Source organism: Dermacentor variabilis, chromosome 1 (assembly GCF_050947875.1).
Source record: "Dermacentor variabilis isolate Ectoservices chromosome 1, ASM5094787v1, whole genome shotgun sequence".
NCBI lineage: Eukaryota > Metazoa > Arthropoda > Arachnida > Ixodida > Ixodidae > Dermacentor > Dermacentor variabilis.
Window position 1 is genome coordinate 138,078,792 of NC_134568.1, and position 25,578 is coordinate 138,104,369.

General features: G+C 49.6%; 13 non-coding genes across 13 annotated transcripts; all 13 read left to right on the top strand.

Moving 5' to 3' along the window:
• The first annotated feature begins 8,659 nt into the window (after nucleotides 1-8,659).
• Nucleotides 8,660-8,741, top strand: TRNAS-GCU (transfer RNA serine (anticodon GCU)). Its single transcript has one exon. It is a non-coding gene; the product is annotated as a tRNA-Ser (tRNA).
• A 93-nt stretch (nucleotides 8,742-8,834) lies between these two features.
• Nucleotides 8,835-8,916, top strand: TRNAS-GCU (transfer RNA serine (anticodon GCU)). The gene has a single exon. It is a non-coding gene; the product is annotated as a tRNA-Ser (tRNA).
• Nucleotides 8,917-9,008: 92 nt separating this feature from the next.
• On the top strand, nucleotides 9,009-9,090 carry TRNAS-GCU (transfer RNA serine (anticodon GCU)). Its single transcript has one exon. It is a non-coding gene; the product is annotated as a tRNA-Ser (tRNA).
• A 93-nt stretch (nucleotides 9,091-9,183) lies between these two features.
• TRNAS-GCU (transfer RNA serine (anticodon GCU)) lies at nucleotides 9,184-9,265 on the top strand. Its single transcript has one exon. It is a non-coding gene; the product is annotated as a tRNA-Ser (tRNA).
• A 5,000-nt stretch (nucleotides 9,266-14,265) lies between these two features.
• TRNAS-GCU (transfer RNA serine (anticodon GCU)) lies at nucleotides 14,266-14,347 on the top strand. Its single transcript has one exon. It is a non-coding gene; the product is annotated as a tRNA-Ser (tRNA).
• A 92-nt stretch (nucleotides 14,348-14,439) lies between these two features.
• On the top strand, nucleotides 14,440-14,521 carry TRNAS-GCU (transfer RNA serine (anticodon GCU)). Its single transcript has one exon. It is a non-coding gene; the product is annotated as a tRNA-Ser (tRNA).
• A 92-nt stretch (nucleotides 14,522-14,613) lies between these two features.
• On the top strand, nucleotides 14,614-14,695 carry TRNAS-GCU (transfer RNA serine (anticodon GCU)). The gene has a single exon. It is a non-coding gene; the product is annotated as a tRNA-Ser (tRNA).
• Nucleotides 14,696-14,788: 93 nt separating this feature from the next.
• On the top strand, nucleotides 14,789-14,870 carry TRNAS-GCU (transfer RNA serine (anticodon GCU)). Its single transcript has one exon. It is a non-coding gene; the product is annotated as a tRNA-Ser (tRNA).
• A 4,993-nt stretch (nucleotides 14,871-19,863) lies between these two features.
• On the top strand, nucleotides 19,864-19,945 carry TRNAS-GCU (transfer RNA serine (anticodon GCU)). Its single transcript has one exon. It is a non-coding gene; the product is annotated as a tRNA-Ser (tRNA).
• A 92-nt stretch (nucleotides 19,946-20,037) lies between these two features.
• Nucleotides 20,038-20,119, top strand: TRNAS-GCU (transfer RNA serine (anticodon GCU)). The gene has a single exon. It is a non-coding gene; the product is annotated as a tRNA-Ser (tRNA).
• Nucleotides 20,120-20,211: 92 nt separating this feature from the next.
• TRNAS-GCU (transfer RNA serine (anticodon GCU)) lies at nucleotides 20,212-20,293 on the top strand. Its single transcript has one exon. It is a non-coding gene; the product is annotated as a tRNA-Ser (tRNA).
• Nucleotides 20,294-20,387: 94 nt separating this feature from the next.
• TRNAS-GCU (transfer RNA serine (anticodon GCU)) lies at nucleotides 20,388-20,469 on the top strand. The gene has a single exon. It is a non-coding gene; the product is annotated as a tRNA-Ser (tRNA).
• A 4,989-nt stretch (nucleotides 20,470-25,458) lies between these two features.
• TRNAS-GCU (transfer RNA serine (anticodon GCU)) lies at nucleotides 25,459-25,540 on the top strand. Its single transcript has one exon. It is a non-coding gene; the product is annotated as a tRNA-Ser (tRNA).
• The last annotated feature ends 38 nt before the right edge of the window (nucleotides 25,541-25,578 follow it).

Sequence of the window (25,578 nt, forward strand, 5' to 3'; positions counted from 1 at the left end):
AAGAAAGCCTGTGATCAAAGTGTCGACGACAAACAATGCCGGGAAGCCGGATGGCCCCTGAGGCGGCTAGCCAAGGGCTGGTCGTGAAGGGTAAGCACCATGCTCCGGGCCTACTTTTCTCGCTAGATGAAGATGGATGAAATACCGTCTCTTAGTATTGCCACACTAAATGTGCGAGGGTTGGCGGCTAGTCGTAGGCAATGTCAGGTCCTACGGTTGGTAACGGACCATGACATAGACGTACTAGCCGTCCAGGAAACCAAGGTTGACGGAGAGGAGGAGACCGGGAGCATGGTGCGACGATTCACGACTAGGTACTTTGTGGTGGTGAGTCATGCGGTAGGCACCTCCGGGGGGTGCATTCTTTTGGTGGAGAAGCTGCCGGGTTTACATATTCAAAGTGTGTGGTCCTGTCTGGATGGAAGGATTGTTTTATGTGACTTTACGATCTCTGACTTTGAGTTTCGCGTCATATGCGTTTATGCGCCGAATTCTGTAGACGAGCGTGTCCTCTTTTTTTCGAACCTCTCACAATATGTTTGCTGTAATAAGCGCGTTGTGTTATTAGGGGACTTCAATTGTGTGTTGAGTGCTAGAGACCGAGCCAACAATGCCGGCGTGCGTGATAGAAGTAGTGACGTTTTGTCAAAATTAATTAATGAAAATGAACTTGATGATGTTTTTCAATGTCTGGAAGGGGGGCGTCAAGTGACATTTACGCGTTTTCAAGGCAGTAGTCATGCGCGACTGGATCGCATGTACATTTCGTTGGACACGATTCCAAGATGCCACGGTTATTGCGTTGTACCCGTGTCATTTTCGGATCACTGCCTGGTAAAATGTAACATAGGTATAAGGAAAAGGGAACATGCATTTAATTGGCATCTATGGAAACTCAATGACTTGTTATTAAATGATGCATCTTTTGTAAAGGCAGTGCGGGATGCGGTTAATGAAATACGCGAAGATGCGGCTGATACAATAGCAGAAAAGTGGGAATGTGTTAAACAAAAAGTTAAAAATGAAAGCCTTAGAAAGGTCAAGCTGCCTCAAATTTGAGAGGGAATATAAAGAAAAGGGTTTGCGAACACTACTTCAGCAGCTGATAACGCTTGAGTGCAGAGAGCCTGGTCTGTACAAAGACGATGTGCGGAGCGTCAAGGAAAAGCTTGAACAGTTCGACAAAGAACGTTATCAAGGTGCCATCGTGCGAGCAAGAGCAGATGCACTGGCGGCAGGGGAGACGCCCACTAAAAGGGCGCTCGGTTTAGAGAAGGCACACGGAAGACGAAACCATGTCGATCAACTTTTAATGAATGGAGCTGTTGTTGACGACAACGAGAGCATAGCACACGCCTTCCTCCAATACTATCAGTCGCTCTTTGCATTTCAGGAAGCGAATTTAGAGGGTTTCAAAGCGGACTTTCTGCACCGCATGCCGCGTTTGAGTGATGAAGCTAAGGAGCGATTAGAAGGGAAAATAACGGAGAGGGAAGTCGAAAAGGCAATCGACGATTTAAACTTGGGCAAGTCACCGGGACCAGATGGACTCAGCGCCGCCTTATATAAGACATTGAAAAGAGAACTGGCCCCTCTATTAGTAGAAGTATTTAATGAAGCGTACGAGCAGAAATCATTGCCGCCTTCTTTTGGGAAAGCCCACACCATTCTAATTCCGAAGAACGATAAATTAGATAAACTGAGATTCGTATCATCTTATAGGCCCATATCACTAACAAATGTGGATTACAAGATATTTATGAAGATTTTAGCGACCAGACTTCAAAGTGTCATAAAGGAAATCGTCACGGACCATCAAACTTGTGGAATCAAAGGGCGAACAATTTTTTCTAACATCCATAAGCTGCGGTGTGTGCTCGAGTGCTGTGACGTCACCGGTGGCGGCGTTGCAGTTCTTCAGCTTGATCTTGAGAAAGCGTTCGATTGCGTCGCTCACGTTATTTTGTTCTCCATATTGGATCATGTTAATGTCGGTACCATCATCACTGAGGGTGTGGCCTTGGCGTACCAGAACTGCACTACAAGGTTAATTGTTAATAAGTCGCTGGGGGCCCCCATTAACATCATGCGTTCAGTGCGCCAAGGCTGTCCCCTCAGTCCTCTGTTATTTGCTATATACATAGAAGCAATGTGTGTGGCTATTACCGCAAATAACAATATACGTGGTTTTAGATTGGCAGAATCCGAAGTGAAGCTGCTAGCGTATGCTGATGACGTTGCAGTGTGTTGCACAGACGAACCAAGTGTGACTGAAACAATTGCTGTAGTAAAACATTTCTGTGACGTCACGGGCAGCAAAGTCAATTGGGGCAAATCCCTCGGGCTGTGGCACGGGGAGTGGTCTTCGGCACCGGAATACTTCGCCAATGTCAACTGGGTGAAAACTCCGACGAAGTATCTGGGTGTTCCCCTCGACAGGTACAAGAGCAGCGATGAGTACTGGAGGAACCGAACTAATGAAACGAAAGAAAAAGTGGACAGATGGACAAGCACTAACCAGTCTATTTTTTCAAGGGCGACAATTTGTAATATGTTTTTTATAACGAAGTTATATTATGTTATGCAAGTGTTGCATTGTTCCAGGGCAAATGTGCAAAGGCTCCACAGAGTGTTCGCGGTCTTCATCTGGGGATCAGCATGGGAGAGAGCTAGCCGAACCAATTTGTTTAGAAGAGTGAAGGACGGGGGTGTTGGCTTGGCACATCTTTTTGTTCGACAACTTGTCAACCGCTTTTTGTTTTTTCGAGATGTGCGCGATCCTTTTCTGCGCACCGTATGTCAACTCAGGTTGAGCGACGCATTGCCGGCGTATGTTGTTAGTACGGCAAGCATGACCGGAAAACTTCGGGGTTATCTTAAGGAAGTGGTCGACAGTGTGCGCTTCCTTTCAGTTCGTTTTTCAAAAGATTATCTATGTCAAGTGAAAAGGAAAACACTGTATAATGATGTGTGCGACATTGTGTTCCCAGTGCCCTTATACAGAGCCATATACAGTGGAGGGCCAGGACAAGACGTCCTTAGGGGATTCGGCTTTCTGCCGCGCTAGCGAGCGGACGTGCCGATCATGAGCTCCGTAGGAGCGGCTTCAGCGGCCCAGCAGGGCCGCGGTACCAGGAGTTTTGCCTCAGAAGACCCGGAATACCAAGTTTTGCTGCCTCAATTGCCGACAGGTCGGATAGTTTTAAATACAGTTTTTCTGCATGCGGATGTGCGTGCCAGGCCGTATCGTGTGGAACATTTCCGAGATGCGTTGGCTAGCTTAGGCCTACTTGCCGATGTCATCGCCCTAGGGGCGTATCAGATGAGCCACGTTTGGGCGGTTACTTTCAAGAGCGACGAAGGCGTGAAAAAGCTTTCAAGCGCCAAGAACCTCAAGGTGAATGAACATCGGTGCATTGTCGTTGATCCTGCCAATCAGGCCGTGCGGCTGAAGTTGCATTGGATGCTTCATAACGTGTCGGACGAGGATATACGGACAGCCCTGTTACCGTTCGGAAAGGTCACGGACGTTTTCCATGAAAAGTGGTGTGTTCAAGGAGTTCAAGATAAAGCATCGTCGACACGGGCGGTGTCCCTGGTTCTGAAGACGGGTATGACCGTAGAAGACCTGCCCCATCAACTTCGTGTAGCTGGTGAGCAGACCCTAGTTGTGGTACCGGGCAGAGCACCCCTTTGCCTGAAGTGCCGAAACACCGGACATGTCCGACGTGACTGCCGCGTCCCGAAATGTGCAGTATGCCGTCGCTACGGCCACCAGGATACGGAATGTGTTAAGACTTACGCATCCGTCGCAGGACCTGCGCTTCGAGAGGACGTGGCTGACCTGTTAATGGATGAGGCTGACGTTGATGAGGCTTCCCGCGTGCTAGTACCACCGGCGGACATAGTTGCAACACCTTATGTGCCGGCTGCTAAAGCCACGAAGGTGGTAAATGTGCTGCCTACGAGCCCGAAAGATGCAGTGCAAAGGCCATGCGACGAAGGAGCCAAAGAAGAATCGGCCGCAAAATCCGCCACTGCCGAGGAGGCCGCCACGGAGCACGGACCGGCAACTCCCTTGATGGACGTCGAAGAATCGAGTGCAAGCAATGTGGCTATGAAAAGAGCGAGGGACTCGACCGGCAACCTGGACGGCAGCCTGGACGGCAACCTTGACAACGGGGCCAAAGACGAGCCGCCGCCAAAAGCGCAGGCGGGTCGTCGTGTGCCCGTGCGCCCGAAGCCAAACATCCCGCCGGACAGACGGCCGGCGGCAAAACCGCCTAAGTAGGACTCGGCGCCTACTGGGGCGCCCGGACTAACGTCGTGAAGAGATGGCGTCCTTTTTGGAATCGGGCTTCGCGTACGCTCTAAAGGTACGCGTGTGGATCGAGCGGTTTTCAGTGCAAAAGTTATGCATGCAAATTTTTCTACAGTGTGTCTGGATCGCTTGTTCTTCAGCGACACCGTGCGATCGGCTTGCTTTTGCAGATAAATGGCGGTGAAACTAGAGAGAGCACTGAGAGTTGCCACGTTAAATGTCCGTGGCCTTGGAGCGCGAAGGAGGCAGTATCAACTTAGCCGCTTGTGTATGGAGAAGGAACTCGATGTAGTTGCCTTACAAGAAACTAAGGTCGAAACCCAAGAGCAGACCGATCGCATGGTGACGCCTTTCACGGCGCATTACAATGTGTGCGTGTGCCATGCGAATGGCACATCAGGCGGATGTGCGTTGTTAATACGGAAGAGTGCTGGTATTATTGAAGAAAGTGTAACTGTTTCTGAAACTGGCCGCTTGCTTATTGTAGATTTTTCCTTTTCCCACGATTTGTGGCGGCTCGTATGCGTTTATGCGCCAAACAATGTGAATGATCGATTTTTGTTTTTTGAATGTATCGAGCAATATCTAAAATGTGATCGCTTTGTCATATTACTTGGTGATTTTAACTGTGTGTGTTCTCCGGAAGACCGACTAAAAAGGGAAAGGGTTCGCGATAAAAGTGCTCTCCTTTTGAGCAGACTAATTGAAGACCACAACTTAGAAGATGTGGGCCTAGTCCTCACTGATGGTATGATTCCGCAGTACACGCACATTCAGCGAAATAGCCGAGCAAGGCTGGACAGAGTGTATGTTTCTGACGACTTGATCACCCTTTGTAATAGTTATAACGTCGCACCGCAATCGTTCACGGACCATAGCCTGGTAAGCTTCTCGATTGGGGAAAAAGTTAAAAGAACACGATTCAACTGGAACATGTGGAAATTCAACGAAAAGCTGCTTGATGATGAACCATTTGTGCGCAGAGTTAAGGAAAAGATAACAGAGTTGATGACAAATGAGGGTGAATATTTTACTGCCACATGGGAGGAATTTAAGATTCAAGTTAAGTTCATTGCAATAGAAAGAGGAAGCAGCCTTCAGCACGATAAATTACAGAAACAAAGAGAGCTGCAAAGACAGCTAGAATATCTGTCAAGCGCACAAAATGCGGGTCACGATCTATTAGCTGAAAACGTAAAGAAAGTAAGACACGAGCTTGAAGTTATCGACGCCGAGCGATACAAAGCAGCAGTTATACGCGCTAGAAGCGAACGCCTATGGATGGGTGAGATACCAAACAAACGGGCAATGAGCGATGAAAAGCGTCACGCGTCAAGAAATGAGATCCAACAGATACGTCTTCAAAACGAGGTGACGTCAGACGCTTCGTCGATTGAGAAAGCTTTTGTGGAACACTATCGCGAATTGTTCGGCAATGTGACTCCTTCTGGACTGGCCTTCGAGAGTGAATTCATGAGCGAGATGCCAAGGTTGGATGACGACGTTAGAGAAAGTCTTGAGAGACCAATAGCTGTGTCCGAGATTGAAAGGGCGATAGAAGAACTGCCATCAGGCAAATCGCCAGGGCCGGACGGCCTAGGCGCCGCTTTTTACAAGGCATTCAGTCAGGAGTTTGCGTGTATATTGCACCGACTACTCTCAGAGGCGTATGAATTTAAAAAAGTACCACCCTCATTCCAGACTTCGCACATAGTATTAATTCCGAAAACCGATGAACGGGAAAAGCTCCTTTCAGTAAGTTCATACAGACCGATAAGTCTGACCAACACAGATTACAAAATATTTATGAAAGTACTGGCTCGACGATTTCAAAGCGTGATTCAGCAGCTTGTAGGGCCACACCAGACGTGTGGCATTAAAGGCCGCACCATTTTCACGAACACCCACATTGCAAGGAATGTGCTTGAATGTTGCGATGCCATTGGGGGTCGGGTGGCCATGTTGCAGCTAGACCTTGCGAAGGCGTTCGACCGGGTGTCACATGAGGTGCTTTTCGCTATACTGCAGTACTGTAATGTTGGGAGCGTCATTGTAGATGGCGTTAAAATGGCTTATGAAGACTGTTACATGCAGCTTATAGTTAATAAGTGTCTTAGTTCGCGGGTGCCACTCCGCTCGTCTGTACGGCAAGGCTGTCCCTTGTCTCCCTTGCTTTTTGCCCTGTACCTCGAACCCTTTTGTATGGCAGTCATACGGAATGAAAACATTCGTGGTTTTAGGCTGCACGCCGCAGAAGTTAAAATGCTAGCTTATGCAGATGACGTCGCCGTCTTTTGTGAAGACAGGGAAAGCGTGGTCGAGGCTGTCCGCCTTGCAAGATCCTTTTGTAGGTACACTGGTGCCCAGATAAACTTCGAAAAAAGTGTTGGGATATGGCATGGAAGCTGGGACGCGACACCCACAAAATTCGCCGGTATGCAGTGGACTACAGTGCCTCCACTGTATCTAGGAGTGCCCCTTGAGCACTATCGGGACTCGACACAGTTGTGGACCGGCCAAATAGAATCAATGAAAGAAAAGATAAAAGGATGGCAGGGCCGGGGATTGTCAGTGTTTGCACGTGCTTCAGCTTGCAATATATTTTTAATTGCCAAAGTTTGGTACATACTGCAAGTAATGTTCATGTCCCGTGTAAACGTTCAAAAAATGCATCGAGTGTTTGCTACCTTCATCTGGAACTCCACTTGGGAGCGATCCAGTCGAACAAATCTTTTTCGCACAGTTCGAAATGGGGGCCTTGGGCTCTCACACTTGTTCATTAGACAGATCGTATCGCGGTTCATCTTCCTGCGAGATGAAAGAAATGTTTTCCTCCGTACGGTCATTCAGGCGAAAATGGCAACAGAACTGCCTGAATTTGTTGTGTCCACATCTAGTGCTATCACTAGAGCGACTGGGTACTATCGTGAAGTCGTTGCATCTTTTAGAATACTCTGCGCACGTTTTTCGCTGGAGTACTTGTGCTCAGTGAGAAGAAAGAAACTGTACGCAGATTTAGTTGACAGTATGTTACCTATCCCACTGTATAGGAGTGTTTATTGTGGAGGCCCAGGAAAAGATGTGCTGAAACGAGTCAAAAGGATGCCTGTAAGACCTGCTGCGAAAACTTTCTTTTTCCACCTACACACGAACACCCTCCCCGTTAAAGTATGGCTAGAACAGAAAGGAATATTCGTACCCTGGACTACCGATTGCCGGCTGTGTAAAAAGCCTGAAACAATTGAACACGCCTTCATTGAGTGTTGGGACGCTGTCTTTCACTGGGACATCTTGCAGCGCACTCTTAAAAAAGAACTCCCCATAAACCCCTATGGAATTCGGTTCCTTCCAGTTGAAAGCGATGACGGGCCACCGTTCGACATGTTCATGTTGCTGGGTCTCCACAGTTTGTGGAAAACAAGAATGGCTGTACGTCATGCTGATGTGAATGTGTGCTCTGCGCGAGAGAACTTCATTGAAAGTATGTCACTATTACGAGAAGTGTATCGTGCACAAAGCGAAACCCCAGACTGGGTTAGCATCCTTGATGAGCTGGTGTGCCTCAAGAAATTTTAGCGACCATCCCACCTGATGTGATGTGGGTGCACTGTGTATATGGATTTGTTTTTTTTTGTGTGTTAATGTCTAAGCAGGCAATAAAGAAAAAAAAAAAAAAAAAAGACAAGACGTCCTTAAACGGGTGAAAGGCATGCAGGTGCCACCAGGGGTTAAAACCTTCTTTTTTAAGCTCCACACTGGAACACTTTCCGTGAAGACATTTATGGAAGAGCGAGGCTGTCTTGTGCCGTGGGGTTCACACTGCTTGATCTGCAAGAAGCCCGAAACTATCGATCACGTGTTCTTGCACTGCTGGGCGGCTGTGTTCTTCTGGGACGTGCTAAAGCGAACGCTGAAAAAGGAGTTACCTGTAGACCCCCAAGGGATCCGGTATCTGCCAATTAAGGATGAAGAGGGAGTTCCATACGACTTTATTATGTTGAATGCACTCCACTGTATATGGCGGGCTCGCATGGCAGGGTACCATTGCGATGCCGACGCCCGCCCGGTTCACATATATTTTAGAGAATGTATGTCGCGGTTCGTTGATGTACAGAAATTGCAAGAATGTGCACCGGATTGGCTGTCGAGGCTAGAAGCTCTGACAGCCATGAAGGAATTTTAATTTGACGACGCCGGTCCCATGCGGACAGTTGGCATTATTGTAATTTCTTTTCTTTTTTTTTCTTGCCCGCAAGCTTGTATTCCTGACATGTGTGTAGTATTTGTATATTCAGTGTTATGTCGAAAACCGGCATTAAATAAAAAAAAAAAAGTCCGGGCGAGGTGGCCGAGTGGTTAAGGCGGTGGACTGCTAATCCATTGGGCTCTGCCCGCGTGGGTTCGAGTCCCACCCTCGTCGAACCTTTCGCGCTTTTTGTCCCTGAAAAATACGCAGAGTTGATGGCGCAGATGTAGGATTGACTGAGATCTTACGAGAGGTACCTGACGTCCGGGCGAGGTGGCCGAGTGGTTAAGGCGATGGACTGCTAATCCATTGGGCTCTGCCCGCGTGGGTTCGAGTCCCACCCTCGTCGAATATTTTGCCCATTTTTTCCCTGAAAATGCGCAGAGTTGATGGCGCAGATGTACGATTGACTGAGATATTACGAGAGATACCTGACGTTCGGGCGAGGTGGCCGAGTGGTTAAGGCGATGGACTGCTAATCCATTGGGCTCTGCCCGCGTGGGTTCGCGTCCCACCCTCGTCGAGCCTTTTGCGCTTTTTGTCCCTGAAAAATACGCAGAGTTGATGGCGCAGATGTAGGATTGACTGAGATCTCACGAGAGGTACCCGACGTCGGGGCGAGGTGGCCGAGTGGTTAAGGCGATGGACTGCTAATCCATTGGGCTCTGCCCGCGTGGGTTCGAGTCTCACCCTCGTCGGACTTTTTGCGCATTTTGTCCCTGAAAATACGCTGAGTTGATGGCGCAGATGTAGGATTGACTGAGATCTTACGAGAGGTGCCGGACGTCCGGGCGTGGAGGCCGAGGCATTCTGCTTCCGGCTCCCGAGCTGAACGGATCGCGGGATCATGAGCTCCAGTGGAGCGGCTTATGCGGCTGTTAGCCGCGGCAACAGGCTTTTGACATCGGAAGATAAGGATTACCAGATTATTTTGCCTCGGGTACCTACAGGACGCATGTGTTAAACACAGTTTTTTTGCACGTCGACACTGGTGTTCGCCCGTTTCGCGTAGAGGATTTTCGGGACGCGCTTCAAGCTCTTGGTATGCTCTCTGGCGTCGTCGCCCTTGGAGCGTACCAAATCAACAACGTATGGGCGGTGACGACGAAGACAGCCGAGCCGGCCCAAAAGCTGGCTGCACTGAAGGAGCTTCAGGTCAAGGGGCGTTGCTGCCTGGTCATCGACCCTAAAGAACAGCAGGGGAGCTTCGTCTTCACTGGCTTCTTCAAGGTGTGGATGATGAAGACGTAAAGACTGCGCTGGCTTCCTTTGGCAAAGTCACGGAAGTAACCCGGAAGCGCTGGCGAGTGGATGGCGTTTCCGACAACGGCTCGACGACCCGAGCTGTGCTGCTGCAGCGGAAGGCTGGACTGAAAGTCGACGACCTGCCCCACCAGATCCGCGTCGCCGGCGAGCTTGCGCTGGTCGTAGCCCCAGGTCGCCCCATGCAGTGTCTGCGCTGCCGGGGCTCTGGTCACGTTCGTCGAGTATGTAAGGTTCCCCGTTGCTCCCGGTGCAGGCTTTTCGGACACAACGACACAGACTGTGTACGTTCATACGCAGTAGCCGCGGGGTCGGCGGAGAGCGAGCCGTTGACATCAGACCACATGATGGACGTGACCGAGGCCGAGGAAGCGGCCAAGGGAGCTGGAAGCGGCAACGCGGTGGCAGAAGCGAGCGGGACGACGACGCCGACTAAAGGAGGACCGAATAATGTCCCTCCTCCCGACGAGCCAGAAACCGCACTAATCAGCGTCAGGGTGGCCCACAAAGAAAATGAGAGCCGCCATCCGGCTACTGATACTACGGAGGCAGGGGAAAACGACAACGCGACCCCTGCTAGCGCCCGCGTCGAAAGCGTCTCGGCACCGGAGAAGAGGTCCCTGCAGCAGGAGGAGAAAGTCGACGGAAAGGCCAGCGGTGACTCCGAGGCGCCGCCGGCTAAGACGCTACCCGGCAGGCGCTCCACCCTCAAGCCTAAGCCTAACCTGGAGGCTGACCGTAGGCTCACCCCGAAGCCGACAAAAGACGAACTCGGACGACGGCCACCGGATGGCCACGGAGGCGTCTAGCGGTCAGCTAGACGTTAAGGTGAGCACCATGCTCCGGGTCTTCTCCCCTCCCGTTTAAATCAGTAATGGCTACCAACCCGTCGCTTAGCCTCGGCAAGCTAAATGTTCGAGGTCTGGCCGCGAAAAGGAAACATAGTCAGGTGTATAGACTACTAGTGGACCACGACCTCGACGTTTTAGCAGTGCAAGAAACCAAGGTAGACGGCGAGGAGGAGACCGGGAGCATGGTGCAAAGGTTCACTTACAACTACTATACCGTAGTGAGCCACGCCTTAGGGACTTCGGCGGGGTGTGTCTTGTTCGTGAGGAAGCTTCCAGGCCTGGTTATAGACGGTTAATTCTCGTGCTCTTCCGGTCGACTTGTCGTTTGTGATTTCAGCTATTGCCTTGTCCAATGGTGCGTGCTGTGTATTTATGCGCCTAATACAGTGCAAGAAAGGGTAAATTTCTTTTTGAACTTGAAGCACCACTTCTCTGTGCACAAAACGATAGCCTGTATTGGAGACTTCAATTGTGTATTGAACATGGAGGATAGGTCTACGCGACGCGTAATTTACGACAAAAGCAGCAATATCATGGCGCAGATCATACACGAGTTTGAATTAGAGGATATCGCTCAGTGTTTCGGGGCTGACCGAGAAGTGAGGTACACACACTTCCAGGGAATCAGTCATGCACGATTAGACCGTATCTATCTATCATATCAATCAGTAGAAAAATGCCAGTGCTATGCAGTTACTGCCGTATCCTTTTCTGACCACTGCCTGGTAAAATGCAGGCTGGGCCGCAAAAAAGAACGAAAAGAATTCGTCTGGCAACTGTGGATAATGAATGCTGAGCTTCTACGGGATGATACTTTTAACGAAACGGTAGTGAATGCTCTGAATTCTTTTGGAAAAGACAGTTCTATGAAGTTGGGCGAGGAATGGGAGCTGTTGAAACAAACTATTAAAATCAAGGCAATCGAAAGAAGCAGCGTACTACGACATGAAGGGAAGGCAAGAGAAAGGGATTTAAAAACATTACTGAAAAAATTTGTGACGCTCGAATGCATGCAACCCGGCGCTTATCAAGAAGATATGCGTGCTATTAAGGAAAGGCTCGAGGTTTTCGATGAAGAGCGTTATCGAGGCGCGCTCGTGCGTGCAAGAGCAGAAAGACTAGCATGCGGGGAAATGCCTTCGAAAAGAGCACTGGGATTAGAAAAAAAGCACTCCAGACGCAAACAGATTGAGGCCATCGAATATAACCTGGGTAGTAGTAACTGATATGAAGAATATAGGGCGCGCCTTCTTTGAACATTTCCAAAAGCTTTTCGCATTCAGGCCCGTCAACATGCAAAGTTTCAAGCATTTATTTTTGCAGCGAATGCCACAGCTGTCGAGTGACGTTAAAGAAACGTTGGAAGGACGGATAACTGAAGAGAAAGTGATAAAGGCCATCGAAGACCTGAACCCTGGCAAGTCACCAAGTCCAGACGGTCCTTGCGCCGCTTGGTACAAATCGTTAAAAAGCCACCTAGCTCCTATCTTGACCGCAGTTTTCAATGAAGCATACGAAATGAAAATATTTCCATCATCCTTCGGCGAGTCCCATACAGTACTAATACCTAAAACAGAAGAGACCGAGAAGCTCACGCAACTTTCCTCCTATAGACCCACAGCGCTTACTAACTGCGACTACAAAATACTGATGAAGGTGCTGGCACGGCGTATGCAGTCAGTCATTAAGGAAGTAGTCGGCCCACACCAGACGTGTGGCATTCGCGGAAGAACCATCTTCACTAACATCCATAAGTTGAAGTGTGTTCTGGAGTGTTGTGATGCCATGTGTGATGCAGTTGCGATCCTCCAGCTTGACTTGGAGAAAGCGTTTGATTGCGTTTCTCACGAGGTATTGCTCACCATCCTAGAACATGTTAATTTTGGCCACATAATCACTGAGGGGGTGACCATGGCGTACCGGAGTTGCTATACGAGACTTATAATTAATCAAATGCTGGGGCCACCATTAACGTGAAGCGCTCCGTACGCCAGGGTTGTCCACTTAGCCCACTCCTGTTTTGTGTTTACATAGAAACGCTATGTCAGGCCATCATTGAAAATGAATACATTAAGGGATTTTGCCTCCAAGCAGCAGAGGTGAAGTTATTGGCATATGCTGACGATGTGGCTGTATGTTGTAAAGATACGCAAAGTGTATTGAACGCTATGAGTTATCGTGAGACAGTTTGGTAATTCCACTAATAGCTTCGTGAACTGGCAGAAATGTTTGGGGTTTTGGCACGGGGGATGGGCGTCCACACCAGACCACTTTTCGAACGTCACCTGGATCACGATGCCAGTTAAGTACCTTGGCGCACCCCTTGATGCCTACAAGGACAGTAGCGAGTACTGGAAGGAGCGGACAAAAGAAATAAAAGAACAAGCCGACCGATGGAACGCCGGTCACCTGTCAATGTTCGCGAAAGCAACAGCGTGCAACATGTTTCTCTTAACAAAGATCTGGTACGTAATGCAGGTACTACAGTGCTCTCCGATTAATGTGCAGAAACTGCACGGCGTGTTCGCTGTTTTCGTGTGGGCGTCGAGCTGGGAGCGATGTAGCCGAGATAATCTCTTCCGGCGCGTGAAGGATGGTGGTCTGGAGTTGGCGCACCTCTTCTTGCGTCAACTAGTAAACAGGTTCTTCTTTTTTCGAGACACAAATGACCCATTTCTACGCACCGTTATCCAAATGAGGTTGTCAAGATCACTTCCCGAATTCGTTGTAGGCACCGAAACAATGCCAGGACCAGTTCGTGGTTTCTTTAGGGAAATAATTCAGAGTGTTTCCTTTTTGCGTGTTCGTTTTTCTAGTGCATATTTGTGGAGTGTAAAACGGAAAAAGTTATATCGTGATTTATGTGACTGTGTTTTGCTGGTACCCATGTACAGAGCCCCGTACAGTGGAGGCCCAGGCCTAGATGTATTGAAAAGGGTGAAGAAGATGCCAGTTCAATCAGCCACTAAATCGTTCTTCTTTAAATTACACACCGGTACTCTACCTGTTAAAATCTTCCTTGAACAACGTCGGTTCTACATGCCATTGGGAACCCACTGCCTCATATGTAAAAAAAGAGAAAGCATAGATCATGTCTTCATCCACTGTTGGGAAGGGGTCTTTTTCTGGGACGTGTTACAAAGGACTCTAAAAAAGGAGCTACCTATAGATCCCCACGGAATCAGGTTTCTGCCAGTATGCGACGACGATGGTTTCCCGTACAACTTGATCATGCTTGCGGGCCTCCACTGTTTATGGTGCGCAAGAATGTCGGGTTACCATTGTGACCCGAATGCCGGACCGGCGCGTCTGTACTTTTGTGAATCCATGCAATGGTATGTGGAAGTGCAGAAGTTGCAACAGCCTGTTCCTGAGTGGCGGTCGAGGGTTGAACGCCTTACAGCACTAAAGGAATTTTAATCCGACAACGTCGTGCCACAGTAGCGGACGGCAGCAAATGTAAATATTACTGTTCTTTGTTTCGTTTGTGTATTCATTCCTTTTTGCTTCTTTGGTCTTTGTTTATATCATTTAGGAATTTGTGTTGTGATATGTCGAGGACCGGCAACAAAGAAAAAGAAAATGGCGAGGTGGCCGAGTGGTTAAGGCGATGGACTGCTAATCCATTGGGCTCTGCCCGTGTGGGTTCGAGTCCCACCATCGTCGAACTTTTTGCGCATTTTGTCTCTGAAAATACGCTGAGTTGATGGCGCAGATGTAGGATTGACTGAGATCTTAAGAGAGGTACATGACGTTCGGGCGAGGTGGCCGAGTGGTTAAGGCGATGGACTGCTAATCCATTGGGCTCTGCCCGCGTGTGTTCGAGTCCCACCCTTGTCGAACTTTTTGCGCATTTTGTCCCTGAAAATGCGCAGAGTTGATGGCGCAGATGTAGGATTGAATGAGATCTTACGAGAGGTATCTGACGTTTGGGCGAGGTGGCCGAGTGGTTAAGGCGATGGACAGCTAATCCATTGGGCTCTGCCCGCGTGGGTTCGAGTCCCACCCTCGTCGAAGTTTTTGCGCATTTTGTCCCTGAAATATACGCAGTGTTGATGGCGCAGATGTAGGATTGAATGAGATCTTACGAGAGGTATCTGACGTTTGGGCGAGGTGGCCGAGTGGTTAAGGCGATGGACAGCTAATCCATTGGGCTCTGCCCGCGTGGGTTCGAGTCCCACCCTCGTCGAACTTTTTGCGCATTTTGTCCCTGCAAAATACGCCGAGTTGATGGCGCAGATGTAGGATTGACTGAGATCTTACAAGAGGTACCTGACGTCCGGGCGACGTGGCCGCATTCTGCTTCCGGCTCCCGAGCTAAACGGAACGTGGAATCATGGGCTCCAATGGAGCGGCATATGCGGCTGTTAGCCGCGGCAACAGGCTTTCGACGGAGGAAGATAAGGATTTCCAGATAATTGTGCCTCGGCTACCTACAGGACGCATCGTGTTAAAAACAGTTTTTTTGCACGGCGACACTCGTGTTCGCCCGTTTCGCGTAGAGGATTTTCGGGACGTGCTTCAAGCTGTTGGTATGCTCTCTGGCGTCGTCGCCCTTGGAGCGTACCAAATCAACCACGTATGGGCGGTGACGATGAAGACAGCCGAGGCGGCCCAAAAGCTGGCTGCACTGAAGGAGCTTCAGGTCAAGGGGCGTCGCTGCCTGGTCATCGACCCTAAAGAACCGCAGGTGAAGCTTCGTCTTCACTGACTTCTTCATGGTGTGGATGATGAAGACGTAAAGACTGCGCTAGCTTCCTTTGGCAAAGCCACGGAAGTAACCCGGGAGCGCTGGCGTGTGGATGGCGTTTCCGACAAGGGCTCGACGACCCGAGCTGTGCTGCTGCAGCTCAAGGCTGGACTGAAAGTCGACGACCTGCCCCACCAGATCCGCGTCGCCGGCGAGCTTGCGCTGGTCGTAGCCCCAGGTCGCCCCAGGCAGTGCCGGCGCTGCCGGGGCTCTGGTCACGTTCGTCGAGAATGTAAGGTTCCCCGTTGCTCCCGGTGCAGGCTTTTCGGACACAACGACACGGACTGTGTACGTTCATACGCAGTAGCCGCGGGGTCGGCGGAGAGCGAGCCGTTGACATCAGACCACATGATGGACGTGACCGAGGCCGAGGAAGCGGCCAAGGGAGCTGGAAGCGGCAATGCGGTGGCAGAAGCGACCGGGACGACGACGCCGACTAAAGGAGGACCGAATAATGTCCCTCCTCCCGACGAGCCAGAAACCGCACTAATCAGCGTCTGGGTGGCCCAGAAAGAAAATGAGAGCCGCCAGCCGGCTGCTGATACTACGGAGGCAGCGGAAAACGACAACGCGACCCCTGCTAGCGCCCGCGTCGAAAGCGTCTCGGCACCGGTGAAGAGGTCCCTGCAGCAGGAGGAGAAAGTCGACGGAAAGGCCAGCGGTGACTCCGAGGCGCCACCCGCTAAGACGCTACCCGGCAGGCGCTCCACACTCAAGCCTAAGCCTAACCTGGAGGCTGACCGTAGGCTCACCCCGAAGCCGACAAAAGACGAACACGGACGACGGCCACCGGATGGCCACGGAGGCGTCTAGCGGTCAGCTAGACGTTAAGGTGAGCACATTCTCCGGGCCTTCTCCCCTCCCGTTTAAATCAGTAATGGCTACCAACCCGTCGCTTAGCCTCGGCATGCTAAACGTTCGAGGTCTGGCCGCCAAAAGGAAACAGAGTCAGGTGTATAGACTGCTAGCGGACCACGACCTCGACGTTTTAGCAGTGCAAGAAACCAAGGTAGACGGCGAGGAGGAGACCGGGAGCATGGTGCAAAGGTTCACGTACAACTACTATACGGTAGTGAGCCACGCCTTAGGGACTTCGGCGGGGTGTGTCTTGTTCGTGAGGAAGCTTGCAGGCCTGGTTATAGACGGTTACTTCTCGTGCCCTTCCGGTCGACTTGTCGTTTGTGATTTCAGCTTTTGCGATGTCCAATGGAGCGTGTTGTGTATTTATGCGCCTAATACGGTGCAAGAAAGGGTAAATTTCTTTTTGAACTTGAAGCACCACTTCTCTGTGCACAAAATGATAGCCTGTGTTGGGGACTTCAATTTTGTATTGAACATCGAAGGTAGGTCTACGCGACGCGTAATTTACGACAAAAGCAGCGATATCATGGCGCAGATCATACACGAATTTGAATTAGAGGATATCATTCTGTGTTTCGGGGCTGACCGAGAAGTGAGGTACACCCACTTCCAGGGAATAAGTCATGCACGATTAGACCGTATCTATCTATCATATCATTTAGTAGAAAAATGGCAGTGCTATGCAGTTACTGCCGTATCCTTTTCTGACCACTGCCTGGTAAAATGCAGGGTGGGCCGCAAAAAAGAACGAAAAGAATTCTTCTGGGAACTGTGGAAAATGAATGCTGAGCTTCTACGTGATGATACTTTTAACGAAACGGTAGTGAATGCAATGAATTCTTTTGGAAAGGACAGTTGTATAAAGTTGGGCGAGGAATGGGAGCTGTTGAAACAAACTATTAAAATCAAGGCAATTGAAAGAAGCAGCGTACTACGACATGAAGAGAAGGCAAGAGAAAGGGATTTAAAAACATTACTGGAAAAATTTGTGACACTCGAATGCATGCAACCCATCGCTTATCATGAAGATATGCGTGCTATTAAGAAAAAAGCTCGAGGTTTTCGATGAAGAGAGTTATCGAGGCGCGCTCGTGCGTGCGAGAGCAGAAAGACTAGCATGCGGGGAAATGCCTTCGAAAAGAGCACTGGGATTAGAAAAAAAGCACTGCAGACGCAAATAGATCGTGGCCATAGAATATAACGGTGTGGTAGTAACTGATATGAAGAATATAGGGCGCGCCTTCTTTGAACATTTCCAAAAGCTTTTCGCATTCAGGCCCGTCAACATGCAAAGTTTCAAGCACTTATTTTTGCAGCGAATGCCACAGCTGTCGAGTGACGTTAAAGAAACGTTGGAAGGACGGATAACTGAAGAGGAAGTGATAAAGGCCATCGAAGACCTAAACCCTGGCAAGTCACCAAGTCCAGACGGTCCTTGCGCCGCTTGGTACAAATCGTTAAAAAGCCACCTAGCTCCTATCTTGACCGCAGTTTTCAATGAAGCATACGAAATGAAAATATTTCCATCATCCTTCGGCCAGTCCCATACAGTACTAATACCTAAAACAGAAGAGACCGAGAAGCTCAAGCAACTTTCCTCCTATAGACCCATAGCGCTTACTAACTGCGACTACAAAATACTGATGAAGGTGCTGGCACGGCGTATGCAGTCAGTCAATTAGGAAGTAGTCGGCCCACACCAGACGTGTGGCATTCGCGGAAGAACCATCTTCACTAACATTCATAAGTTGAAGTGTGTGCTGGAGTGTTGTGATGCCATGTGTGATGCAGTTGCGATCCTCCAGCTTGACTTGGAGAAAGTGTTTGATTGCGTTTCTCACGAGATATTGCTCACCATCCTTGAACATGTTAATTTTGGCCACATAATCACTGAGGTGGTGACCATGGCGTACCGGAGTTCCTATACGAGACTTATAATTAATCAAATGCTGGGGGCCCCCTTTAACGTGAAGCGCTCCGTTCGCCAGGGTTGTCCACTCAGCCCACTCCTGTTTTGTGTTTACATAGAAAAGCTATGTCAAGCCATCATTGAAAATGAATACATTAAGGGATTTTGCCTCCAAGCAGCAGAGGTGAAGTTATTGGCATATGCTGACGATGTGGCTGTATGTTGTAAACATACGCAAAGTGTATTGAACGCTGTGAGTATCGTCAGGCAGTTTGGTAATGCCACCAATAGCTTCGTGAACTGGCAGAAATGTTCGGGGTTTTGGCACGGGGGATGGGCGTCCACACCAGACCACTTTTCGAACGTCACCTGGATCACGATGCCAGTTAAGTACCTTGGCGCACCCCTTGATGCCTACAAGGACAGTAGCGAGTACTGGAAGGAGCGGACAAAAGAAATAAAAGAACAAGCCGACCGATGGAACGCCGTTCACCTTCGCGAAAGCAAAAGCGTGCAACATGTTTCTCGTAACAAAGATCAGGTACGTAATGCAGGTCCTACAGTGCTCTCGGATTAATGTGCAGAAACTGGACCGCGTGTTCGCTGTTTTCGTGTGGGCATCGAGCTGGGAGCGATGTAGCCGAGATAATCTCTTCCGGCGCGTGAAGGATGGTGGTCTGGGGTTGGCGCACCTCTTCTTGCGTCAACTAGCAAACAGGTTCTTCTTTTTTTCGAGACACAAATGACCCATTTCTACGCACCGTTATCCAAATAAGGTTGTCAAGATCACTTCCCGAATTCGTTGTAGGCACCGAAACAATGCCAGGACCAGTTCGTGGTTTCTTTAGGGAAATAATTCAGAGTGTTTCCTTTTTGCGTGTTCGTTTTTCTAGTGCATATTTGTGGAGTGTAAAACGGAAAAAGTTATATCGTGATTTAAGTGACAGTGTTTTGCTGGTACCCATGTACGGAGCCCCGTACAGTGGAGGCCCAGGCCTAGATGTATTAAAAATGGTGAAGAAGATGCCAGTTCTACGAGCCACTAAATCGCTCTTCTTTAAATTACACACCGGTACTCTACCTGTTAAAATCTTTCTTGAACAACGTGGGTTCTACATGCCATGGGGAACCCACTGCCTTATATGTAAAAAAATAGAAAGCATAGATCATGTCTTCATCCACTGTTGGGAAGGGGTCTTTTTCTGGGACGTGTTACAAAGGACTCTAAAAAAGGAGCTACCTATAGATCCCCACGGAATCAGGTTTCTGCCAGTATGCGACGACGATGGTTTCCCGTACAACTTGATCATGCTTGCGGGCCTCCACTGTTTATGGTGCGCAAGAATGTCGGGTTACCATTGTGACCCGAATGCCGGACCGGCGCGTCTGTACTTTTGTGAATCCATGCAATGGTATGTGGAAGTGCAGAAGTTGCAACAGCCTGTTCCTGAGTGGCTGTCGAGGGTTGAACCCCTTACAGCACTAAAGGAATTTTAATCCGACAACGTCGTGCCACAGTAGCGGACGGCAACGAATGTAAATATTACTGTTCTTTGTTTCTTTTGTGTATTCATTCCTTTTTGCTTCTTTGGTCTTTGTTTATATCATTTAGGAATTTGTGTTGTGATATGTCGAGGACCGGCAACAAAGAAAAAGAAAAATGGCGAGGTGGCCGAGTGGTTAAGGCGATGGACTGCTAATCCATTGGGCTCTGCCCGTGTGGGTTCGAGTCCCACCGTCGTCAAACTTTTTGCGCATTTTGTTTCTGAAAATACGCTGAGTTGATGGCGCAGATGTAGAATTGACTGAGATATTACGAGAGGTACCTGACGCCCGGGCGAGGTGGCCGAGTGGATAAGGCGATGGACTGCTAATCCATTGGGCTCTGCCCGCGTGGGTTCGAGTCCCACCCTCGTCGAACTTTTTGCGCATTTTGTCCCTGAAAATACGCGGAGTTGATGGCGCAGATGTACGATTGACTGAGATATTATGAGAGATACCTGACGTTCGGGCGAGGTGGCCGAGTGGTTAAGGCGATGGACTGCTAATCCATTGGGCTCTGCCCGCGTGGGTTCGAGTCCCACCCTCGCCGAACTTTTTTGCGCATTTGGTCCCTGAAATATACGCCGTGTTGATGGCGCAGATGCAGGATTGACTGAGATCTTACGAGATGTACCTGACGTTTGGGCGAGGTGGCCGAGTGGTTAAGGCGATGGACTGCTAATCCATTGGGCTCCGCCCGCGTGGGTTCGAGTCCCACCCTCGTCGAACTTTTTGCGCATTTTGTCCCTGCAAAATACGCCGAGTTGATGGCGCAGATGTAGGATTGACTGAGATCTTACAAGAGGTACCTGACGTCCGGGCGACGTGGCCGCATTCTGCTTCCGGCTCCCGAGCTAAACGGAACGTGGAATCATGGGCTCCAATGGAGCGGCATATGCGGCTGTTAGCCGCGGCAACAGGCTTTCGACGGAGGAAGATAAGGATTTCCAGATAATTTTGCCTCGGCTACCTACAGGACGCATCGTGTTAAAAACAGTTTTTTTGCACGGCGACACTCGTGTTCGCCCGTTTCGCGTAGAGGATTTTCGGGACGTGCTTCAAGCTGTTGGTATGCTCTCTGGCGTCGTCGCCCTTGGAGCGTACCAAATCAACCACGTATGGGCGGTGACGATGAAGACAGCCGAGGCGGCCCAAAAGCTGGCTGCACTGAAGGAGCTTCAGGTCAAGGGGCGTCGCTGCCTGGTCATCGACCCTAAAGAACCGCAGGTGAAGCTTCGTCTTCACTGACTTCTTCATGGTGTGGATGATGAAGACGTAAAGACTGCGCTAGCTTCCTTTGGCAAAGCCACGGAAGTAACCCGGGAGCGCTGGCGTGTGGATGGCGTTTCCGACAAGGGCTCGACGACCCGAGCTGTGCTGCTGCAGCTCAAGGCTGGACTGAAAGTCGACGACCTGCCCCACCAGATCCGCGTCGCCGGCGAGCTTGCGCTGGTCGTAGCCCCAGGTCGCCCCAGGCAGTGCCGGCGCTGCCGGGGCTCTGGTCACGTTCGTCGAGAATGTAAGGTTCCCCGTTGCTCCCGGTGCAGGCTTTTCGGACACAACGACACGGACTGTGTACGTTCATACGCAGTAGCCGCGGGGTCGGCGGAGAGCGAGCCGTTGACATCAGACCACATGATGGACGTGACCGAGGCCGAGGAAGCGGCCAAGGGAGCTGGAAGCGGCAACGCGGTGGCAGAAGCGACCGGGACGACGACGCCGACTAAAGGAGGACCGAATAATGTCCCTCCTCCCGACGAGCCAGAAACCGCACTAATCAGCGTCTGGGTGGCCCAGAAAGAAAATGAGAGCCGCCAGCCGGCTGCTGATACTACGGAGGCAGCGGAAAACGACAACGCGACCCCTGCTAGCGCCCGCGTCGAAAGCGTCTCGGCACCGGTGAAGAGGTCCCTGCAGCAGGAGGAGAAAGTCGACGGAAAGGCCAGCGGTGACTCCGAGGCGCCACCCGCTAAGACGCTACCCGGCAGGCGCTCCACACTCAAGCCTAAGCCTAACCTGGAGGCTGACCGTAGGCTCACCCCGAAGCCGACAAAAGACGAACACGGACGACGGCCACCGGATGGCCACGGAGGCGTCTAGCGGTCAGCTAGACGTTAAGGTGAGCACATTCTCCGGGCCTTCTCCCCTCCCGTTTAAATCAGTAATGGCTACCAACCCGTCGCTTAGCCTCGGCATGCTAAACGTTCGAGGTCTGGCCGCCAAAAGGAAACAGAGTCAGGTGTATAGACTGCTAGCGGACCACGACCTCGACGTTTTAGCAGTGCAAGAAACCAAGGTAGACGGCGAGGAGGAGACCGGGAGCATGGTGCAAAGGTTCACGTACAACTACTATACGGTAGTGAGCCACGCCTTAGGGACTTCGGCGGGGTGTGTCTTGTTCGTGAGGAAGCTTGCAGGCCTGGTTATAGACGGTTACTTCTCGTGCCCTTCCGGTCGACTTGTCGTTTGTGATTTCAGCTTTTGCGATGTCCAATGGAGCGTGTTGCGTATTTATGCACCTAATACGGTGCAAGAAAGGGTAAATTTCTTTTTGAACTTGAAGCACCACTTCTCTGTGCACAAAATGATAGCCTGTGTTGGGGACTTCAATTTTGTATTGAACATCGAAGGTAGGTCTACGCGACGCGTAATTTACGACAAAAGCAGCGATATCGTGGCGCAGATCATACACGAATTTGAATTAGAGGATATCATTCTGTGTTTCGGGGCTGACCGAGAAGTGAGGTACACCCACTTCCAGGGAATAAGTCATGCACGATTAGACCGTATCTATCTATCATATCATTTAGTAGAAAAATGGCAGTGCTATGCAGTTACTGCCGTATCCTTTTCTGACCACTGCCTGGTAAAATGCAGGGTGGGCCGCAAAAAAGAACGAAAAGAATTCGTCTGGGAACTGTGGAAAATGAATGCTGAGCTTCTACGTGATGATACTTTTAACGAAACGGTAGTGAATGCAATGAATTCTTTTGGAAAGGACAGTTGTATAAAGTTGGGCGAGGAATGGGAGCTGTTGAAACAAACTATTAAAATCAAGGCAATTGAAAGAAGCAGCGTACTACGACATGAAGAGAAGGCAAGAGAAAGGGATTTAAAAACATTACTGGAAAAATTTGTGCCGCTCGAATGCATGCAACCCATCGCTTATCATGAAGATATGCGTGCTATTAAGAAAAAAGCTCGAGGTTTTCGATGAAGAGAGTTATCGAGGCGTGCTCGTGCGTGCGAGAGCAGAAAGACTAGCATGCGGGGAAATGCCTTCGAAAAGAGCACTGGGATTAGAAAAAAAGCACTGCAGACGCAAATAGATCGTGGCCATAGAATATAACGGTGTGGTAGTAACTGATATGAAGAATATAGGGCGCGCCTTCTTTGAACATTTCCAAAAGCTTTTCGCATTCAGGCCCGTCAACATGCAAAGTTTCAAGCACTTATTTTTGCAGCGAATGCCACAGCTGTCGAGTGACGTTAAAGAAACGTTGGAAGGACGGATAACTGAAGAGGAAGTGATAAAGGCCATCGAAGACCTGAACCCTGGCAAGTCACCAAGTCCAGACGGTCCTTGCGCCGCTTGGTACAAATCGTTAAAAAGCCACCTAGCTCCTATCTTGACCGCAGTTTTCAATGAAGCATACGAAATGAAAATATTTCCATCATCCTTCGGCCAGTCCCATACAGTACTAATACCTAAAACAGAAGAGACCGAGAAGCTCAAGCAACTTTCCTCCTATAGACCCATAGCGCTTACTAACTGCGACTACAAAATACTGATGAAGGTGCTGGCACGGCGTATGCAGTCAGTAAGGAAGTAGTCGGCCCACACCAGACGTGTGGCATTCGCGGAAGAACCATCTTCACTAACATTCATAAGTTGAAGTGTGTGCTGGAGTGTTGTGATGCCATGTGTGATGCAGTTGCGATCCTCCAGCTTGACTTGGAGAAAGTGTTTGATTGCGTTTCTCACGAGATATTGCTCACCATCCTTGAACATGTTAATTTTGGCCACATAATCACTGAGGTGGTGACCATGGCGTACCGGAGTTCCTATACGAGACTTATAATTAATCAAATGCTGGGGGCCCCCTTTAACGTGAAGCGCTCCGTTCGCCAGGGTTGTCCACTCAGCCCACTCCTGTTTTGTGTTTACATAGAAAAGCTATGTCAAGCCATCATTGAAAATGAATACATTAAGGGATTTTGCCTCCAAGCAGCAGAGGTGAAGTTATTGGCATATGCTGACGATGTGGCTGTATGTTGTAAACATACGCAAAGTGTATTGAACGCTGTGAGTATCGTCAGGCAGTTTGGTAATGCCACCAATAGCTTCGTGAACTGGCAGAAATGTTCGGGGTTTTGGCACGGGGGATGGGCGTCCACACCAGACCACTTTTCGAACGTCACCTGGATCACGATGCCAGTTAAGTACCTTGGCGCACCCCTTGATGCCTACAAGGACAGTAGCGAGTACTGGAAGGAGCGGACAAAAGAAATAAAAGAACAAGCCGACCGATGGAACGCCGTTCACCTTCGCGAAAGCAACAGCGTGCAACATGTTTCTCGTAACAAAGATCAGGTACGTAATGCAGGTCCTACAGTGCTCTCGGATTAATGTGCAGAAACTGGACCGCGTGTTCGCTGTTTTCGTGTGGGCATCGAGCTGGGAGCGATGTAGCCGAGATAATCTCTTCCGGCGCGTGAAGGATGGTGGTCTGGGGTTGGCGCACCTCTTCTTGCGTCAACTAGCAAACAGGTTCTTCTTTTTTTCGAGACACAAATGACCCATTTCTACGCACCGTTATCCAAATAAGGTTGTCAAGATCACTTCCCGAATTCGTTGTAGGCACCGAAACAATGCCAGGACCAGTTCGTGGTTTCTTTAGGGAAATAATTCAGAGTGTTTCCTTTTTGCGTGTTCGTTTTTCTAGTGCATATTTGTGGAGTGTAAAACGGAAAAAGTTATATCGTGATTTATGTGACAGTGTTTTGCTGGTACCCATGTACGGAGCCCCGTACAGTGGAGGCCCAGGCCTAGATGTATTAAAAAGGGTGAAGAAGATGCCAGTTCTACGAGCCACTAAATCGCTCTTCTTTAAATTACACACCGGTACTCTACCTGTTAAAATCTTTCTTGAACAACGTGGGTTCTACATGCCATGGGGAACCCACTGCCTTATATGTAAAAAAATAGAAAGCATAGATCATGTCTTCATCCACTGTTGGGAAGGGGTCTTTTTCTGGGACGTGTTACAAAGGACTCTAAAAAAGGAGCTACCTATAGATCCCCACGGAATCAGGTTTCTGCCAGTATGCGACGACGATGGTTTCCCGTACAACTTGATCATGCTTGCGGGCCTCCACTGTTTATGGTGCGCAAGAATGTCGGGTTACCATTGTGACCCGAATGCCGGACCGGCGCGTCTGTACTTTTGTGAATCCATGCAATGGTATGTGGAAGTGCAGAAGTTGCAACAGCCTGTTCCTGAGTGGCTGTCGAGGGTTGAACCCCTTACAGCACTAAAGGAATTTTAATCCGACAACGTCGTGCCACAGTAGCGGACGGCAACGAATGTAAATATTACTGTTCTTTGTTTCTTTTGTGTATTCATTCCTTTTTGCTTCTTTGGTCTTTGTTTATATCATTTAGGAATTTGTGTTGTGATATGTCGAGGACCGGCAACAAAGAAAAAGAAAAATGGCGAGGTGGCCGAGTGGTTAAGGCGATGGACTGCTAATCCATTGGGCTCTGCCCGTGTGGGTTCGAGTCCCACCGTCGTCAAACTTTTTGCGCATTTTGTTTCTGAAAATACGCTGAGT